The sequence below is a fragment of the Mesoplodon densirostris genome, chromosome 2 (genome assembly GCF_025265405.1).
Source record: "Mesoplodon densirostris isolate mMesDen1 chromosome 2, mMesDen1 primary haplotype, whole genome shotgun sequence".
Classification (NCBI taxonomy): Eukaryota; Metazoa; Chordata; class Mammalia; order Artiodactyla; family Ziphiidae; genus Mesoplodon; species Mesoplodon densirostris.
In genome coordinates this window covers 18,720,397-18,738,552 of record NC_082662.1, presented here as the reverse complement: position 1 = coordinate 18,738,552, position 18,156 = coordinate 18,720,397, and the positions used below count along the sequence as shown (strand labels likewise).

Sequence of the window (18,156 nt, the reverse complement as noted above, 5' to 3'; positions counted from 1 at the left end):
CTTGTCAGGAGCTATCTGTTGAGAGTGTCTTTGCACTTGTGCTTAAACAGTCATCATTATTCCTTCAACGAATATTTTTTGAATGCCAGGCACTGTTCTAGGGCTTTTAGCCACATCATCTTATTTAGTTGCTACAACATCCTGATAAGGTTGGCACCATTTCCCCTGTTTTGCAGAGGAGAAAACAGGCTTAGAGAGGCTGCATGACTGAACATCCACCCATCCATCCATATATCCATCCATCCAAGATTTTCTGAGTACCTACTATGAGCCAGGCAGTCACTGTGCCAGGACTAGGTTCAAGTCCCAGCTGGTAACAAAAGACACCCAGTCCTTGCCCTATCAGGGCTTCTGGTCTAGCTGGGGAAGACTGACTGCGTTAAGTAATGAGCAGCACGATGAGGTCCTGAGTGAAGGAGTGCAGGGTGTGATGGGTGCATTCAATAGGGGCCTGCCAGTGCAGGTAGAAATTTCTCCTACCACCTCCTAAGCCACTCCTCCTAAGTTCCATCTTTGCCCCTTCTCAGCATTGCAAGCTACCATTCATCAGGGTCAATGGCCCCTCCTATGCACCTCACATCATCTCATAGGTCACAGATGTCATTCATCCCCAGAGAAGCCCAATGTATTTCGACCCTATACTGGAACTCACTGGTTGTCATTTGTTTGCTCGCTGAGTGCTGATCATAATTATTTTCCCTTTGACTTTCTTCCCCACCAGTCTGTGAGCCTGTAAGCAGGGCTTACTCATCTTTAAATCTAGTACAAAGCTGAGCAGAGGGTGGTTACTCAACAAAAGCTGGTTTCGGGAATAAATGGAGAGGCAGAGTGGGTGAGAAAACCTGCATCTGAGTCCCAGCATTGCTAATTCTGGCCAAATGGCCTTGGACAAACCCACGGTTAAGATTTAGGGCTGGTATGCAAATAGCTTCGTCTCACCCTCCAACTTCAGTCAATTGGTTGGTAGCTGCCTGGAGCATTTGTTGAGAAGGATCCTGAAGTAGCATCGGGTTTAATGGAAGGAGTGCTGTGATTGATTTGCAATGCCTGCCATGGATTCAGGAGGGGTGGCAACGGGTGCTCCTCATTTCTGATATCCTGGAAAAAGTTATGGTCCTCTTTAAGGCTTTGTTTTTCCCATCTGTAAAACGAGGAGACTAAACTCAATTATATCTGACACTCTAGGATTCTGAGTTCCACATCCTCTTCTAGTATGATTTTTCTTTGGGGACAGGAGCCACATGCTAGCCTAGCCCAGAGCCTCGTGCACAGCAGGTGCTCAGTAAATGCTAGTTGGATGAATAATCTTCCTTGGTTATTGTGAGACCCCGTAGGGAGAAGAGGACCTATTACCCCAGTTCAATATGAGGAAGTGAAGATTCGTGCCCGGAGCCACATAGTGCCCATACCAGTCCCGGGGTCATCTGACCCCTAGGCTAGCGCTCCTGCACCCAGTCAGTTGCATGTACCTTTCTGAATCAATCAAACAATGGTGTCAAGCAGCAGCCATACTGCATTTGACTCCACAGAGCATTTTCACATTCATTATTGCATCTGAGTTTCTCAAGGACTCTGGCAAGGGAGGGGTGACCATCGCCCTCAGTTGGCAGATTGGGACACTGATGCTCAGACTGGGCATGTGATTTGCTAGGTCTCACAGAGCTGGGATGCACCAGGTCTCCTGGTTCTAAACCCCATGCTCCGGCCACCTGCACCTTACTAACCAGCTCCTATGTTCCACTGCGCTCCCTCTTTCCTCACAGCCACCTCTGCTTTTTCAGGAAAGATGAAAGAGCAAAGACATGAAGGGGATGTAACAGGAGCCAAGCTCCCCTCTCCCAGGAGGCCAAGCCCCACCTTGGGCCACCTCTTGAAGGGGGACCTTGAAGGGGAGAGAAGGGGTCAGAAGACCTGAGCAGTGGGGCACCAGCTGGACGACAGGCCTCCCAGGTCTTCTCCATGACCTCAGCCTGGGCTCACACCAGCTGGGTAAACAGGCACCAGGCCCAACCAAGGGCGGGGGGCATTCCTGCCCCTCTCAGACTGCCTGTCTGTTGCTAAGGATTCTGGGAATGAGGCAGGGAAAGCTAAGGCGAGAAGCTGACCAGAAGCAGCCACCCAGAAGGACTGGTCTGGAACTGTCCTTAGGAAGACAGGGATGACCCGGGAACAGACGGGAAAATGGCTAGGCCTGGTCTGGCATCCACCCTCTTCCTTCTCTCCTGCTCCATACAAGCCTGGTTTCATCTTATTCTAAATACTTTACAACACTGGGTATTTAACTTGGTCTCTTGTGACTCAACTTTTCCACCTGTAAAATGGACCTAGAGACAAATACTTCTGGACTAGAGAAACTCTTTTTTCCCCCCATCTGTACCCTCTTTCCAGAGACCCTGTCCCGCCAGGAGGAGCAGCTCCTATAAACTTGTGACACTGTAAACATCACATCATCTCCACCCCAAAGCACAGCTAACCAGGGCAGAGAAAGCCGGTGCCCGTGGGTGCAGTGGAGTCACCCCAGTGAGGCTCTCGCTCCTGACTGTGGAAATGGTCTCAGACAGGGACTTGGGGGATCCCAAGGGCCCCTCTGACAATGGGAAATCCACCTCCTCTCTTTAGGCCTTGGTTGCTTTCTTCACAACACCTGGGAGATAGACAATAATTAGCCCCTTCAGGTTGGGACATCTTTTGAATGACTCCACACTTTCCCACCTATATGCCTTTACTTACCCAGCGTCCCCATGTCCTCATGTTCAAATCCAGCTCAGAGGCCCCCTCCTCTGTAACGCCTTCCCTGGTCTTGTCCCAGCCCTCCAGAACTACAAGCCTCTCTTCCTACCTCCGTACCCCCATTGACTTGGCCTGCTTCTTTTTTTGTTGTTTTTTTTGTTTTTTTTGTGTTTTTTTTGCCGTACGCGGGCCTCTCACCGCTGCGGCCTCTCCCGCTGCGGAGCACAGGCTCCGGACGCGCAGGCCCAGCGGCCATGGCCCACGGGCCCAGCCGCGCCGTGGCACACGGGATCCTCCCGGACCGGGGCACGAACCCGCGTCCCCTGCATCGGCAGGTGGACTCCCAACCACTGCACCACCAGGGAAGCCCGACCTGCTTCTTTGAGAACATGAAAAGCTTTCGGCCTTTCTTATTGGTGCCCTGGGACTGCTGGCTCTTTAAGGCAGGGCTCTGTTTTTGTTTTTGTTTTGGCAGCACTGTGCAGCATTCAGGATCTTAGTTCCCTGACCAGAGGTCAAACCCGCGCCCCCTGCAGTGGAAGTGTGGAGTCTTAACCACTGGACCGCCAGAGAAGTCCCTAGGCAGGGTTCTGTCTTATGCTTCTCAGCTGCCATAGTGCCCAGCACAGGGCCTACAGCATAGCAGGTACCCAACATGGGTTTGTTCACTAGACAGAAGAAATGAGCAAGAGAGCCGGTCACAGCCCTCCCTGGCCCTGGGTACAAGTTATAGAAGGCCAAGGGGGCACCACAGCTCTGAAATCCATGCATTTTCTTGATGCACACAGAAGTGAGACAAAATGTGAGCCCAGGCCGAGAGGGCTCAGGTTTTCAACTATCATGGAATCCAAGGCTGCAGGATGGCACATAAGGGCCCCTAGAAGGTCACGTTCAATTAACGGCTGGCTATAAGACATTAGCCAGTTGATCCCTGACCCAGCAGCGGTCCATGCACTCCCCCGCTGCTTGCAGGATAAAAACTTCCAACGCACAATATTCTAGGGATCAACATGCCAGTAAGGCACCTATCACAAAACCACAATAGCGGTCTTCCTCCACGGTCTTTTCAAATAATGGGAAAATGGGGACAATCAAGGGGCCTCGACTCCTTGTCTGCTTCATCTTTGCATCCCCGAGTGGCTGGTGCAGAGCAGGACTTAGCCGAGCCCGGGGAATGAGTGGCTGACCCCCCAACCCCAGCGCACGAGCTGAGCTCTCAGCACGCCTCCCCTCGGACACACAGGTTCTGTGGAGTGTAGACGATCAGAAGGCTTCAGGGAAATCAAAAGCAGCTACTCAGGAAAGGCCAGGGCCCTGCTGGAGAGGCTGCTCTGCGGGGCTGCTGGGCCCCCAGGCCGGTGATTCATGTCTCGCTTGCCCAGGGTGGGAGCACAGGCCGAGTATGAGCTGAATTCATAAGACCTTCTCTGTTTTATCTCACAGATGTTTCTGGGATGGATGTGTCAAGAAAAAAAGAAGGCTGAAGTTGAAAAATTCCAACTCAGCACATGTCCTCCAGCCCTTGGAGACGTGACAAGGGATTAAAACACCCTTTCTCCTCATATGTCCAACATCTCAGGAGAAAGCTAAATTGCATCCCCGTCAGAGCTGTTCTGGGCACCTGCTGGCTACGAAGACGACCTCCTCATTAGCCCGGCTTTCCTTTGGAAACAAGCTCGCAAAAATTGCATTATGGGTACGTGTGTGAATGTGTGCTGTGCCTCCAGAACCTGTTCCCATATATAATAAAAGCTAACTTCTGAGTGCCGGCCACGCGCCAGGCTGCACACCAAGCATCACCTCATTTTATCCTCACAACCCAGTGGGGTCTATGTTCCATTATCCCATTTTCTAGATGATTTGCCTACATATGGATGTCTGTGTATACACAAAATGTGCTCGTATGGACACCTCAGTCTTTCTCTATATATCCAGATGCAAACAGATCTTCACATCTGGGCCTTTGTACATACATGCACATATATGTGTGTCCGTGCCCTCGTGTTATGTCCTTATTTCACAATAGAGACCATTCGTCGAGTTCGTGCTGTGTAAGATGCTTTGTTTCAATTACCATTCTTTATGTCATCATTAATCCTGACAAGGCAAATGGTATTATCTACATCGGAGTTGACAAACTACAGTCCAGGGGCCAAATTTGACCTGCCACCTGTTTTTGAGAATAAAGTTTTATTGGAACACAGCCATACCAATTTTGTATGAATTGTCTGTGGCTGGTTTTACACTACAACAGCAGAGTTGAGTTGTATATGAATTCCCTGGATCTTTACAGTTTGCTGACTGCTAATTTGCTTTTTTTTCACATGAGGAAACTGAGACTCAGACAGGGTATCTAATTGTCCAAGGTCATGCACCAGGTAAATATTTAGTTAGCCAAACACTTGGCCACCAGACCCGCTCGTATTTCTGGGTGTCTTTGTGGATGTTAATTGCAGTTGTGCTTACATACTTGTCACTCTCTGTCCCTATGTGCTTATATGCCTGGGAGAAGTTCTGCGTATGTATGACCCTCTCTGTGTGCGTAATCAGAAAAAAAAAGTGCAGTTTTTATTTGTTGGGAATAGGGTACTTATTAATTAGGTCATTTGAACCTAATAATTTGTGTCTACTTAGTCAATAAATTTCTGAGAAAGCGATCCTAAGACGTCTCACTAAGAATGTAGATTTGAAAAGTTAGAGAAAGACAACTATCATATCACTTATATGTGGAATCTAAAAAAATAATACAGATGAACTTATTTACAAAACAGAAAGACTCACAGACATAGAAAACAAACTTATGGTTACCAAAGGGGAAAGTGGGGGAGGGAGGGATAAATTAGAAGTTTGGAATTAATAGATACACACGACTCTATATAAAATAGATAAACAGCAAGGATCTACTGTATAGCACAGGGGACTATATTCAATATCTCGTAATAAACTATAATGGAAAAGAATCCGAAAAAGAATATATATAGATTATAACTGAATCACTGTGCTGTATACCTGAAACTAACACAACATTGCAAATCAACTATACTTCAATTTAAAAGAGAATGTGGATTTGACAATTTCTTTTCGCAGATAATTGGTTTTGTTTAAAGTGCTTTGAGACTGTTGTAAGTGCATGCAAGTTCAGGATTATTATATCTTCTGGGTGAATTATTCATTTTGTCATTAAGTAATGACCTTCTCTGTCCTCAGTAATGCTTCTTGTCTTACAGTCTTTTTACTCCCTGATATTTATCTTGCTACTGTTTTTTTTTTTTTAATTTTTGGCTGTGTTGGGTCTTCATTGAGGTGTGTGGGCTTCTCATTGCGGTGGCTTCTCTTGTTGTGGAGCACAGGCTCTAGGCGCACAGGCTTCAGTAGCTGTGGCTTGCGGGTTCTAGAGCACAGGCTCAGTAGTTGTAGCTCACGGGCTTAGTCGCTCCACGGCATGTGGGATCTTCCCGGACCAGGGCTCGAACCCATGTCCCCTGCATTGGCAGGTGGATTCTCAACCACTGCGCCACCAGGGAAGCCCTACCTGCCTTATTATAGAGAATATTTTCTGATATATCATTATCACTTTCTATCCCTTTACTTAACCCTCTGTGCGTCATTGTTTTTTGGCTATGTCTCTTGTAAACAGAGCTGGACATTTTCCCCCCATTTAAACTAAGAATCTCTGATTTTTAACAGTTGAGTTCAATCCATTTTCATTTACTGTGATTACTAATATATTTGAATATATCTACACTACCTTACAGTATGGATTTTATTTATCACCCATTTAAAACTTTTTTCTCCTTTCTTGCCTTCTGTGGGGTTGACTTGATTTTATTTATGCCTTTTTACTTCCTCTACTGGCTCAGAGTTATGTAGTCTAGTCTTTTACGGCCATCCTTACTTTTTTTTTTGGTGTGTTTTTCCAGCATCATGATTTAATTAAGGGAGCATATTCATTGTAGAGAATATATTGATGATTGTAAATGTGACTACTCATTACAGCCTTAAAATTTTTGAAAAACACCAAAGGACAAAGATGTCAATTATATATCTAAACTACAGGTAGAAAACAAGTACATGTATTTTCCATGCTCCAAAATTGAGTACACACTGTACTGTCATTGGGAAGGGGTTTACCAATGAAGATCCGACAATAAAGTCCTCAAGATTGCACCCTTACATTTTTAACAGGCACATTTGTCTCAACCAAGTCAGTTAACTGACATCCCCATCTACCTACAAACCATCTTAGCATTGTTTTCTCCAATCTTATTCCTCCTATCTTCTATTTTATGTCTATTTTTGTTCTACCTATTATTTTAAAAAATCCCCTAAATTAAAAAAAAAAATCACCCAAAGATTTTCCTTTCTTCCAAGCTATGTCTATATCATCTCTAATATTTTTTTGTGTACGTGTGGGGAGATGGAGGCATCCATGTCAGCTTAATCTACTGTGTTCCAGAAAGTTCACCCTCTGTCTGTGCACATATGTACTCACCAACCCACATGTGCATAACTGTGTATATGCTCAACTGTGTACTTATACGTGAGTCTATGTACACCTGCATGCCCCTCTGTGTGGGAGCAGCGGCAGTCATTACCAAAATATTTATTGCGCTCCTCCTTCTTTTGGGGCCCTCAGAGTCTTAAGTGGGGGCACATAATGATTGTGACAATAGCTGATAAGTGCTCTGACGGAGGAAGTCCAGAAGGCTGAAGGAGAACAGAGGAGGAGTACTTAATCAGACTGTATGATCAAGGAAGGCTTCCTGGAGGAAGAGGCACTTGACCTGAATCCTGACAGAGGCACAGACTGAAGATGAGTGGCCTGGCTGGGGTGGCTCACTGTGACAATCACGATAAAGTTAGAAGCTGTGTGATTCTAAGTAAGTCCCTTAACCTCTCTCATAAGAATCCTCACACGCCTTGAAGAATTATTAAGATAAAAGACTCCAACAAGAAAATGGATGTGAATGTGCTTGGCAAGCTGCGAAGGGGTCAAGAATATAAAATCATGGCAACAGTAACAGCCACCATTCCTGAGTACCTACTATGTGTCAGGCACAGTGCTGCTAGTCTGCCCAGCAACATGAAGAGGTGGCATCGGTTTGCCCCTACTAGCAAGGAGGAATCTAAAGATGGGAGAGGTGATGTGACTTGTCCAAGGCCATGTGCGGGGGCGGGACAGGAACTGCGACTCAGGGCTCTGTGTTCTGATGGCCTGTGCCGTGCTCCCTAGCCTGGATTCCCTTGTCCCTGCTTCCTGGCTCTCCATCTCTCTCCCCACTCCCTCCTCAAAGAGCCAGGGGCCTCGAAGGCCCTCCCTCCTCCCGGACTGCAAGAAAGGAAACTGATGCCATTGGCTGCTCCACTGGGGGCCTGGGGAAGCCCAATTCTTCCCCTCTCCAGCGCCCCTCCCTCCTGGGGCTCCCTCTGCAGGTTTATGTGGGGCAGAGAATCAGGTTAATGGAACCCTGGCTGCCTCTGGCTGGTGTGGGGGTGGGGTGTAGCCCCCTCTGGAGCCCACCACGGTCAGCCCTCTGTCTCCAGCCCAGCTTAACACAACCCCTCCTGAGCCTTTGAAGAGCCCAGGGGAGGCAACATTTCACACCTTCCTGAGGGAGGCCAGGTAAGCATCTCCCACCAACAGCTACCACGGGGATTTGATTTCAGTGTTCATTTTGGGCCTACCCTTTCAAACATCTCAGTCGGCAGCTCTGGATATCTATGCCAGCGTGGTGTGGTGTAGGGATAAGGCTCTGGATTCGGAAAGCCCTGGATTCCCGCCCTGCTCTGTCTGACCTTAGGCAAAACACTTCCTGAGCCTGTTTCTTCGTCTGTAAAAAGGAAATAATAGTAGATTTGTTCATAAGGGTTGAGGGTTTAAATGAGATGATTTATGCAAAGGGCTTAGTAGGTTGCCTGGCACATAGTAGGAGCTCAATAACTATTTCTTGCATAGACAACTGTTATTATTCTAAAGAAGGTGCGTAGTGTCTATAGCTGAGGTTTTGTGCAAAATGCTGCCACTCCGCAGGGTAGGGTTGGCAGGGGGCAGTCACTCCCATCCCAGTTTTGGTTTGTATCCAGCACTCACACACCCTGACGATCATCCCTCCCAGAGCCTGGACACCTGCTATGTGCAGGACACGCTGCGAGGAGCTTTACTGAAACCGCCTTGCTTAATACCCACCGCCAGCCCTGCAGCCGTCCCTCACCCTCAGTGGAGCTGCTGCCCTGCCCCTTGACAGGGTGTTGTGGTGAGGCCACCAGTGTGGACCTTCAAAGCCGCAGTCAGCGCCTGCTGAGCTTATCCAGGGAGCCCTTGGGTTTGCAACCTAGCCTATCATCCCAGTTTCAGACTTTGGGCTTCACACTTTACAGTCAACATTGAACTCACCTAGCTCCCCACCTCCAGGTGACCAAACGTCTGGCCGTTCTACCTCTGAGATGTCTGCTGTAGTTTTTAGGCTCAGTTTGTCTACCTGTAAAATAGGTTGTTGGACTAAATGCTTCTTGTTGAGCCTAAGACTGTTGGCATAAGGAGAACAAACATGAATTGCAAACCTACTGGGGACAGGCATCCATTCCCTCTCAGGAATCCTGTTATCAGTCCCATATTACAGATGGGGAAACTGAGTCACTTGCTCAACTAACTCAGCAATATGAGGCCCGTCTGGGATTTGAGCGCAGGCCTGTCTGGCCCTTTTCCTGGTGTTCATGCCTCCTGCTCTGAGAAGATTACTACAGACACTGCGAAGAAGCAGAAGGAATTGCGGGGTCCCCACGTGGGTCCCGCTCAGTGCCTGAGCACCTCCCCGGCCCCTGTCCTCAGAGCCTTGTCTGCTGCCAGTCTGCCTGGACAAAGGCTATGCAGCCAGCACCCCTTACACAGCCCTGGAATTCCCGCGAAAGCCTTTTCTCTGTGTTTTTGGAACCCAGCCCGGGGCTGGCCCACCAGTCCTGGGAAGGAATTTGCAGTTTCTCATTTCTAAAGGAGGGAAAGCAAATTGTAAGCTCCTCATCCCCCCGTCCTGCCAGTCAAACTCAAGCACCGTCATGAACTTGCCCGGCCATTTACCATTTACAAATCCCAACCTCCTTAGCCTGGCTCCCAAAGCCTTGGCCCAGTGCCTCAACCCACTTCTCCCGCCCCACGTCCATCATCTGGCACCTTTCGCGCTGCCCGACTAAAGCTCTCTGATAATTCCTGAACACATCCCACACGCGGCTGCCTTCAGGCCTTTGCTCCTTCTGCTTCCTCTGTCCGGAATGCCCTTCCCACCGTCCCCACGCAGGTATCTCCTGTTTTTCAAAAGTGCGCTTTATGCCACTTTACTTTTACGAAAGACAAACATTAGTACCTATTTTTGCTAAAAGAAACAAATCCGAGGAGGATTTTCACTTTTCTGATAAAGAAAATTGCTTCTTTGCTTTATGCCATTTCAGCTTATGAAAGGTTTCATAGGAACACTCTACTTTCAGATAGCAGGGGAAACCTGTATATACCAATTCTGCCTACTTCTAAGACCCAGCTCCTCCAGGAAGGCCTCCATATTGCCCTGGCCATTTCTCCCTGCTCTGACCCCATAGCACTTTCTCTGTATCCACAAATAGCCCCATGATTCTGTTCCTTAGGGCAGGGGCCTTGTTTCATATCCATCTGCCCAGGGCTCAGAATAGGGCCTGGCTCTCAGAAGGTGATCTGAAAATGACGACTGACAGAATGAAGGAAGGGTGTTTGGTGAAAATCGGCATGGTCACCCGTGCACCAGACAAGCAGGTGAGGGTCAGGGCAGGTGGGGGAAGGCTTCTGGGAATCATGCACCCATGGCCCCTCACACCCTGGCTAGGAATCTGGGTGGGGCCTGCAGAGCTGACCCCACGAGGCTGCAGGCTTTCTTCCCACATCCAGGAAGCTGACCCAGCAGGCCCCTAAGACGTGAGTTAACAAAAGGAGAAACACTGCCCTGTGCTTCTCTCCTCTGGGTTTGTGCTGGGGGTGGGGAGGGGCCCAGCACAGGCCCAGGTAACTGCTCCCACCTTTCCTGCCGAGACTCCAGGACCTGGGGGGCTTGCATGTGGCTTCTGCCTCCCAGCCCTCCCTGCCCATCTTGGAGTGGCCCGGTTCATGGGCCGTCGTGAGAAGTAATGAGTTAGTTGACGTCACAAGCTTTGCATAGTCTCCGGCACAATCTATCTGGAAGAAATGTTGTTCCAGCTCTCACATTCTCTGATCCTTGAGTATGACATTATAACACCTGAAGATTGACATATTCTACAGTTCTTGACTGTGACATCCTGCTACTGTACTACAGCATTCTACAGTTCCTGCCTCTCAGTCTACAAGTGCATATTCTATATGTGTGTGAGGCCACAGTTCCATGGCTGTAACATTTAAAACTCCTGCTTGTAAAGCTAAAATTTTAATATTCTACAGTTATAAAATTCTATAATTCTATGATTATGACCTTTTTATGCCTGCAACATTCTCAGACTCTTGCTTCTTAGCCTTCTATGTGCTTATTCCTCTTGGCGCTACTATAATTGAATGACTGTAACATTCTATAATTCTATGATTATAACCTTTCTAGGCCCGAATCATTCGAACATTCTTTCTTGACTGTGATTTTAACACTGCACAATTCTGTGGCCATAACAGGTGGTGACTGTAACATCCTGGGAGCCCGTGAGCCTGGGTTGTCTGACCTCGTGACATTCCCCCACAGCCAGCCCCTGGCTGTTGGCGGTTCTAGCAAGACACACAGTTCCTTCAGAAGGGTCCTTCTGTTTTCTTTAGAGTCTGGACCCTCTGGCCTCGTCCTGCGAGAGCACAGACTGGGGCAACTAAATGCTCATCGGCGCCGATGTAGAAGGGGCCCAGGGAGCTCTGGGGTGGGGGTGGCAGGCATGGGGCTTCTGGAGGCCTCCTGGACGCCTCGGCTGCTTCTCTGCCCCTACGGTTGGAAGGGATGTGGAGCAGCCCAGGCTCTGCTGCTGCATCTCACCACGGTGCACAGAGAGGCGTGTGCACCCCTTCATGAGCCCCAAAGCAGAAACAGTCAAACCACCGTGCAGTCCCTCCAAATCCCCACAGAGCTGAGACCCTGGTGGTATCCCCGCCTCGGGCGCGGACAAAGATCTCTGGTTCTAATGGAACTGAGCAGGTGTGGCTGAAACCCACCCAGGGAGCCAGGGGAAGCGGCACAGCAGAGTTGTCTGCCCCACCTACTCCTGCTTTGCAATGTTTGCATTTGCCTAGGAGTCATCAAAAGTGGCCTCCTTCTCCTTATCTGAGTGTGTGCGTGTGTGTGTCTGTGTACACGCATGGATGTGTATGTGTGGGTATCTCTGTGCATGTCCCTGGTGTGTGGATCTCTGTATGTGTGTGGATGCTGAAGCCCCGTGGGACAAGGCCAGGGGTCTGGTCACCTTTCAGCCGGTCATCCCTGCGGTAGCTTGAGTCCTGGCCTAGCTGTTTCCTGGTGGGAGTGAGAGAGGGAAAAGGAGGGTCAGCAGTTCTTATACAGGACCGACCCCTAAACTGAGAACTAGGCTTCTTTTAACTCCATGCTGTGTCTGTGTGAGCCTCTCTGCCCCTAGATGCGGGGGGTGCAGGGGCTCTGGCATAAGGCTCTGGCACTTCATCACCTCCATCACTGGCGTCAGCTCATTTTACTGAGCACTTACTATGTCCCAGGCACTTTACATGGATTCCCTCACTTAAGTCCTCACAGAGCCCCCACAGGTTAAGTGCTATCATTACCCGTTTTCCAGATGAGAAAAGTAAGACAAGAGATGCAGCCCAAAGTCACCAGTGGATCAGGGGTGGGGCTGCAGTTGAAACCCAGGCTTGATGGACAGCAAAGCCACTGCCACGACTACCATGCTAGAGGCCAGGCTGGCGGCCACTGGCCCTTCTGCAGAGAATACAGCTCAGGGACCATGTCTATCCACCAGCCTGGGGGTGAGGGGTAAGTCTCTGCTGCAGGCCCTTGCTATGAGCCAGGCACTGGGTGGGTGGGAGTAGGGGACACAGATGCCAGCAGTCCAGTTCCTGGCTGTGATTATGAACACAAGGCAAGAGAAGACCTGGGCCCAGGGTGGGGCATGTGCTCCAGGGGCTCCAAGGTCTGACTGATATATTCATCTGGGGAAATCAGGGAGGGCTCTCTGGCAGTGGCATGGTCTGAACTGGATCTGGGGAACTATGCAGGATTGCCATGGGGCGGGGGACAGGAGTAGAGAAATGTGAGGTTTTTCCTCCTTTCATAGGAGTTTTGTGCACCAGTGTGTGGGTGGAGGTGTGTGTGTGTGTTGGGGGGGGGGGTGGTCTGGAGCTCTGAATTCCACACTAATTAACTGAGAATTTCAGGAAAAACTGGTTTGGCTCCTCTGGACTGAAAACAAAGATCAACTGAAGGTCAAAGGCAGGGGGAGGGGGCCTGTGGGGCATCCAGAGAGAGAATTCACCTCAATTCACAGACCTTCCCTGGGTTCAGTCGGGCAGTGGGGACGCTGAGATGATCCAAAAATGGATCCAATATTGGAAGAGCTCGCCATCCTGGGGGAAGGCGGGTCTGACAGCATTTCTCAGGCTCGGGTCCTTTGGAGAGAGAAACGTTCTTTTGTGGACCTTGGAGGCTCTCTCCAGACCTCAGACATCAGGCTGGGAAATAAGGATGCTCCCCTTTGTGAAACCACTGAGAAATCAGTGTTGCTTTAGAGGTGGTCAAAATTTTGTTTTGTTTTTTTCCTTTTTTTTGGAATCAGCATTAAAATCTAAACACAGAAATTGTAGATTCTTTTAGAATTCCTGGAGCCCTGAAAATACACCTGAGAAACCGCCCCCCCCCCTCCAAATCCTGGGGTTTGCAGACCCGGTTTGAGAAAACGTGAGATACAGCCTTGCAGCTGGTGTCACAAAGAAACTCCAAACATATTCATTAAGCCCAAGGCCATAGGGAGAGGGAGGTGCACCGCCCCCCTTTTCTAAAGAGCACACATTTTACATACATTAGCTCACTGCTTCTGGAAGTCTCACTGAGCCTGTTCAACCTCTGCGAGACTGTACCACCTTGAGTAAGATGGCAGCCCCCTCACAGCCCTTCCTGCCTTCTGTCTTCTCACTTCACCTCACTCACTGCCCGCCAGCGGCCAATCACCGGATCAGGCCACACTCCTGCTCAAAACCCTGCCATGGCTCCCCAGTGCCCTCAGGGTTGCTGGCATCCATGCCTCAGAGAGGGCCTTTTTACTCCTCAAGCCTCAGCCCTCACCCCTGCCCTATACTCTTAGCTCCCTGCACTCTTGGACAAGGGGTCCTGACTCAGCTTCTGGGCTCTCCTCTCCCCATCTTCTGCCGCCAGCCCGCTTCCCCTCAGACGATCCTCATTTGTCTATCTTGACAGCTGCTTCTCTGGCTCCCACCTTGGAGCAGGCATGTGGATTTGTTTCCCACCTGCAGCAGGACCCTGTAACCAAGGCAGCTGTATCCTCCCTGGTAATGCCTACTTTACCTTGCAAAATGCAGAGGCCTCACCTGACCCCCAGACTGGCCCCGGTGCCCAGTTCCCACTTAGACCTCATATTCCAGATTTGGGTTCTCTGAGCCACCCGCACGTCCACTCTCCAATCCCCAACGGAGCATGGGCGGGGGTGGCCCTCAGACAGTACCCTGTTCTCCCCTCACCTTCCTCTTCCACCTTATGCGTGGGAATGGGACAGAAAGCCCAGACTGGTTGAGAGACTTAGAGATAGTAGCAGAGCTGGAACTGGGACCTGGGTATCCTGACTCCCGGTCCCGTGCCCTTTTCACCCCCTGATACAGGCTCCCCCTGCAACCCACCCCTCTCCCGCAGCCTTCTCCACTCCTGACTGAAGGGTGGTTGTCACAGTGTTTGCTCTGCCCTGACCATGGGGGAATTGGGCGTGTGGATCAACTCTGAACTCACCGCATCCTTGGCCGGGGCAAGGTGCCACACCTAGATGATCAGCCCCATTTCACAGGGCCTCAGGGAGAGCAAGTGCTTTTCCTAAGGCCACACAGCTAGAAAGCACCAGAACTAGGACACGAATCCATCTGAACCCAGAGCCCATGTCCAGAAAGTGTGGTCAGTTTATGGGGCTGTTTGAGCCCAAGGGTCAGTCACAGACTTTTCTCCTGACTTGTGAATGTTCTGGGAACAAATGGTGGCCTGAGCATGTTCCCTTGAGATGGGGAGGAAAGTGTCCTGTCCCCAAGTTTTCTGCCCCCAGGGCCAGGGAGGAAGCAAGATTTCTGTTACCAGCTCTGCTCAACCCGGGGCTGCCTGGCAGTGCCCTTGGGAACCCGGCTTCGGCCAGCCCACCCTGCCCTGGCCACAGGTGCCCTGGGACAGAATGCTCACAGGGCTGCCATCCTGGGCTGGAGCTGAAAATTAAATTAAAACCACGACAGGGATAGTTAATTAAAGCAGATTAGCGCAAGACTAATTAGGGACACTGACACTGGAACCATCGCACTCCAAGATGTTAATTAGCTGTTCATTAATGTCAGCTCCCTGTTCAAGAGAGAAATATGAACAGCCCTTCTCCGGGGCTTCATTCCGGAGCTGAGTAAACAGGGGCGGCTGCCCAATGGCAGCCCCAGCCCCCACCCATCTTCCCTCCCTCCTTCCCTCTGGCCCTGGTACCTGCCCACTCCCTTTGTCTCCCTCCTACATCAGTTACTGAGCACTGGCACTGCCAGCAAGACCCTGGACTCGTGGGAAGGAAGAGCTCAGCTGGGGCCCCACACACAGAGGCTTTGGAGGAAAGGTGAAGTATCTGCTCTGCAAGTCAGCCTTATGCACAGGAAACCCTCTGTCTCTGCCTCATCACTCTCTGGCCTGGGTTAGATGGAGGCCATTGACCTTCCCTCCCTTCCTTCCTTCCATTCATCTGTCCACACATCCATCCACCCTTTAGTCCCTCCATCCACACATTCTATAGCTCCCATATGCACAAACACACACACATTTTGTGTACAATTTTCATCCATCCATCCCTTAGTTCATCCAATCATCAGTCTAGCCATCCAACTGTCCATCAGTTCATCCATCCAAATATCCCATAATCCCTATATCACACATAAAGATTTGGTGTACTATTTCCATCCATCCACCCTCCCATCCATCCATCCACCTACCCATTCACGCACAAATACATCTATGATCCATCTAGTCATGTATTCATCATTTTCATCTATCTACTGATTCTTTCATCAAAAACTCACCTGCTTGTCTCCCTCCTCCCAAATATCAATGCTTCCCTTTGCTGATTCATTCATCTAGACATTCATCCATCTGTTCACTCTATTCACCCACCCATCAACCAATCTTCCTATCCACTGAGTCATCCATCTGTCCAAAGAACCTACCAATACGTCTGCTGAATCTCAGCATACAGCAGCCATTCACCCATTCACTCACTCACCACCATTCATTCATAAAAACAATGATTCTTCCATTTACCTACCAAATCACCCATCTGTCCATTCCTCGCACACCTATCTACTGAACACCCACTATGTGTCAGCAGCCACTGTGCTGGGTACTAGGGTAGAGGAGAAATACAGAAATGAGGAAAAGCTTAGAGAGCAGAATCTCTACTCTAACCCCATTTTACAGATGTGAAAACCAGGATGAAAAAAGGTGAAGTTACTTTCCTAAGGTCATCCATCAAATTACTCACCCAACATGCATTCAATTAATATTTATTGAATTGCCTGCTGATTACATAACACTCAAGGATATAGTGACAGACACAGTTTTTAACTATAAGAGCATCACAGTCTAGAGCAGTGATCCTCAAGAGAATGTGATGGAAGTTATTACTGTTATTCCCCCAAATTCACACATGCACACACAGAAAACATTTTGTGGACAATCTTAGTGAATTTACAAACTTCCTTAAAGTCCATCCACACTCCTCAGGTCAAATCCATGATGATGGTTGGAGAATCTCACAAGAAAATGGAATGCCAAACCCGGTGTTTCTATACAGTATAATACGGAAGTGAGGAGGGGCCAGTGAAGGCTTCCTGGAGGAGGTAATACCCAAGTTGAGTTGTGAAGGATGGGCAGGGTTAGCTGCGGGGAGGCCAGCTAACCTCTGCTTGCGTGTTCTGTTGTGTGCACAAAGCTTAGAGGAGAGAGACGGATGAGGGTGCTTACTGGGGACTGTGTGCGTGGGGCTGGCTGATACATGTCTGGATCCTGCCGTGTTCAGTGGATGTGATAGAATTAAGACTTGGATCCAGGTCCTCTGCCCTGTTCTTCCTATGAAACAACGAGGACCTGCCTCTGGGACTGGCTGGGGTACAGCAGGCCTCAGGGGCTTTCAGCTTGGGGTTGGGCCCTGACTGTTGCCAGACTGTCTCTTGAGGTCCCTGGGCTTGCTGTCCTCTGCCAGGCAGAGGGAGCTCCCTTCCAGGCATGAACCTCAGCCACGTGGCTCTGTGGGAGAGGTCCTCCCTCATCCTAGCCGCTATCTGAGGCTGGGAAGTGGGAAGGAGGGGCGGAAGCCTCTGTGGGCTCTAGGCCTGGAGCTGTGCTGGAACCAGCTGAGATCAGGCCAGAGAGTGCACAGCAGGCAGGAGTCAGGCTCTGGCGCAGAGGCTGTGCGTGCCTTGCCCAGTGCTAGTAACGACGGGCCAACTCGGCCTTCCTTTTCCTCTCACCTGCTGCAGGTGTGTTCTATGATGGTGGGGACCCGGCTGCATTTCAGTACCCCATCAGGTCAAGGTTACCCCACTGGTTGGCTTCCCTGGAGGCAACCAGACATTCCTAGAGGAGCGCACATTGAGGAGAGAGAAAGACCTGGGTTCAAATCACACCTCTGTCTTTTTAGCAGCAACATGACCTTAAGTGAGTCACCTTACTAATCTGAGCCTCAGCTGTGAAATAGGGATGATAATAGTATTACCACTTCTGCTTTCATTCCCTGCCTTTATTTTATAATTTACTTTTAGCCTTGCTTGGTAGGCCTTTTCTCATGCCTTTATTTTTAATTCTCCATCATTTTGCTTTAGATGTGCCTTTTTTAAAGAGCAGGAAGCTGGCTTTATTCTAACTTTTAACCTCATCTAAGAGTCCTTGTGTTTAATAAGAAGATATAACCTATTCACATTTATTTTAGTACTGTAATTGGTGCAGAGTAAATGCCTAACAAAGATGATTCTTTCCTGGGACTTCCCTGGTTGTCCAGCAGTTAAGAGTCTGTGCTTCCACTGCACGGGGCACCGGTGTGATCCCCGGTCTGGGAACTAAGATTCCACATGCTTGTGGCACAGCCAAAAAAAAAAAAAATTATTCTTTCCTCCTAGCATCATCCAAGGACCTTCTCCATTGCGTCTCATCCCTTGTCCATCGCCCCTTCCACAAGTGCCCAGTCCTCCCACAAGTATCACCT

General features: G+C 49.5%; 1 protein-coding gene across 1 annotated transcript in view; it reads right to left on the bottom strand.

Annotated features, from left to right (window-relative positions):
- EPHB2 (EPH receptor B2) overlaps positions 1 to 18,156 on the bottom strand; it is a 185,913-nt gene that overhangs the window by 64,730 nt on the left and 103,027 nt on the right. The gene's annotated exons all lie outside the window — the stretch shown is intronic.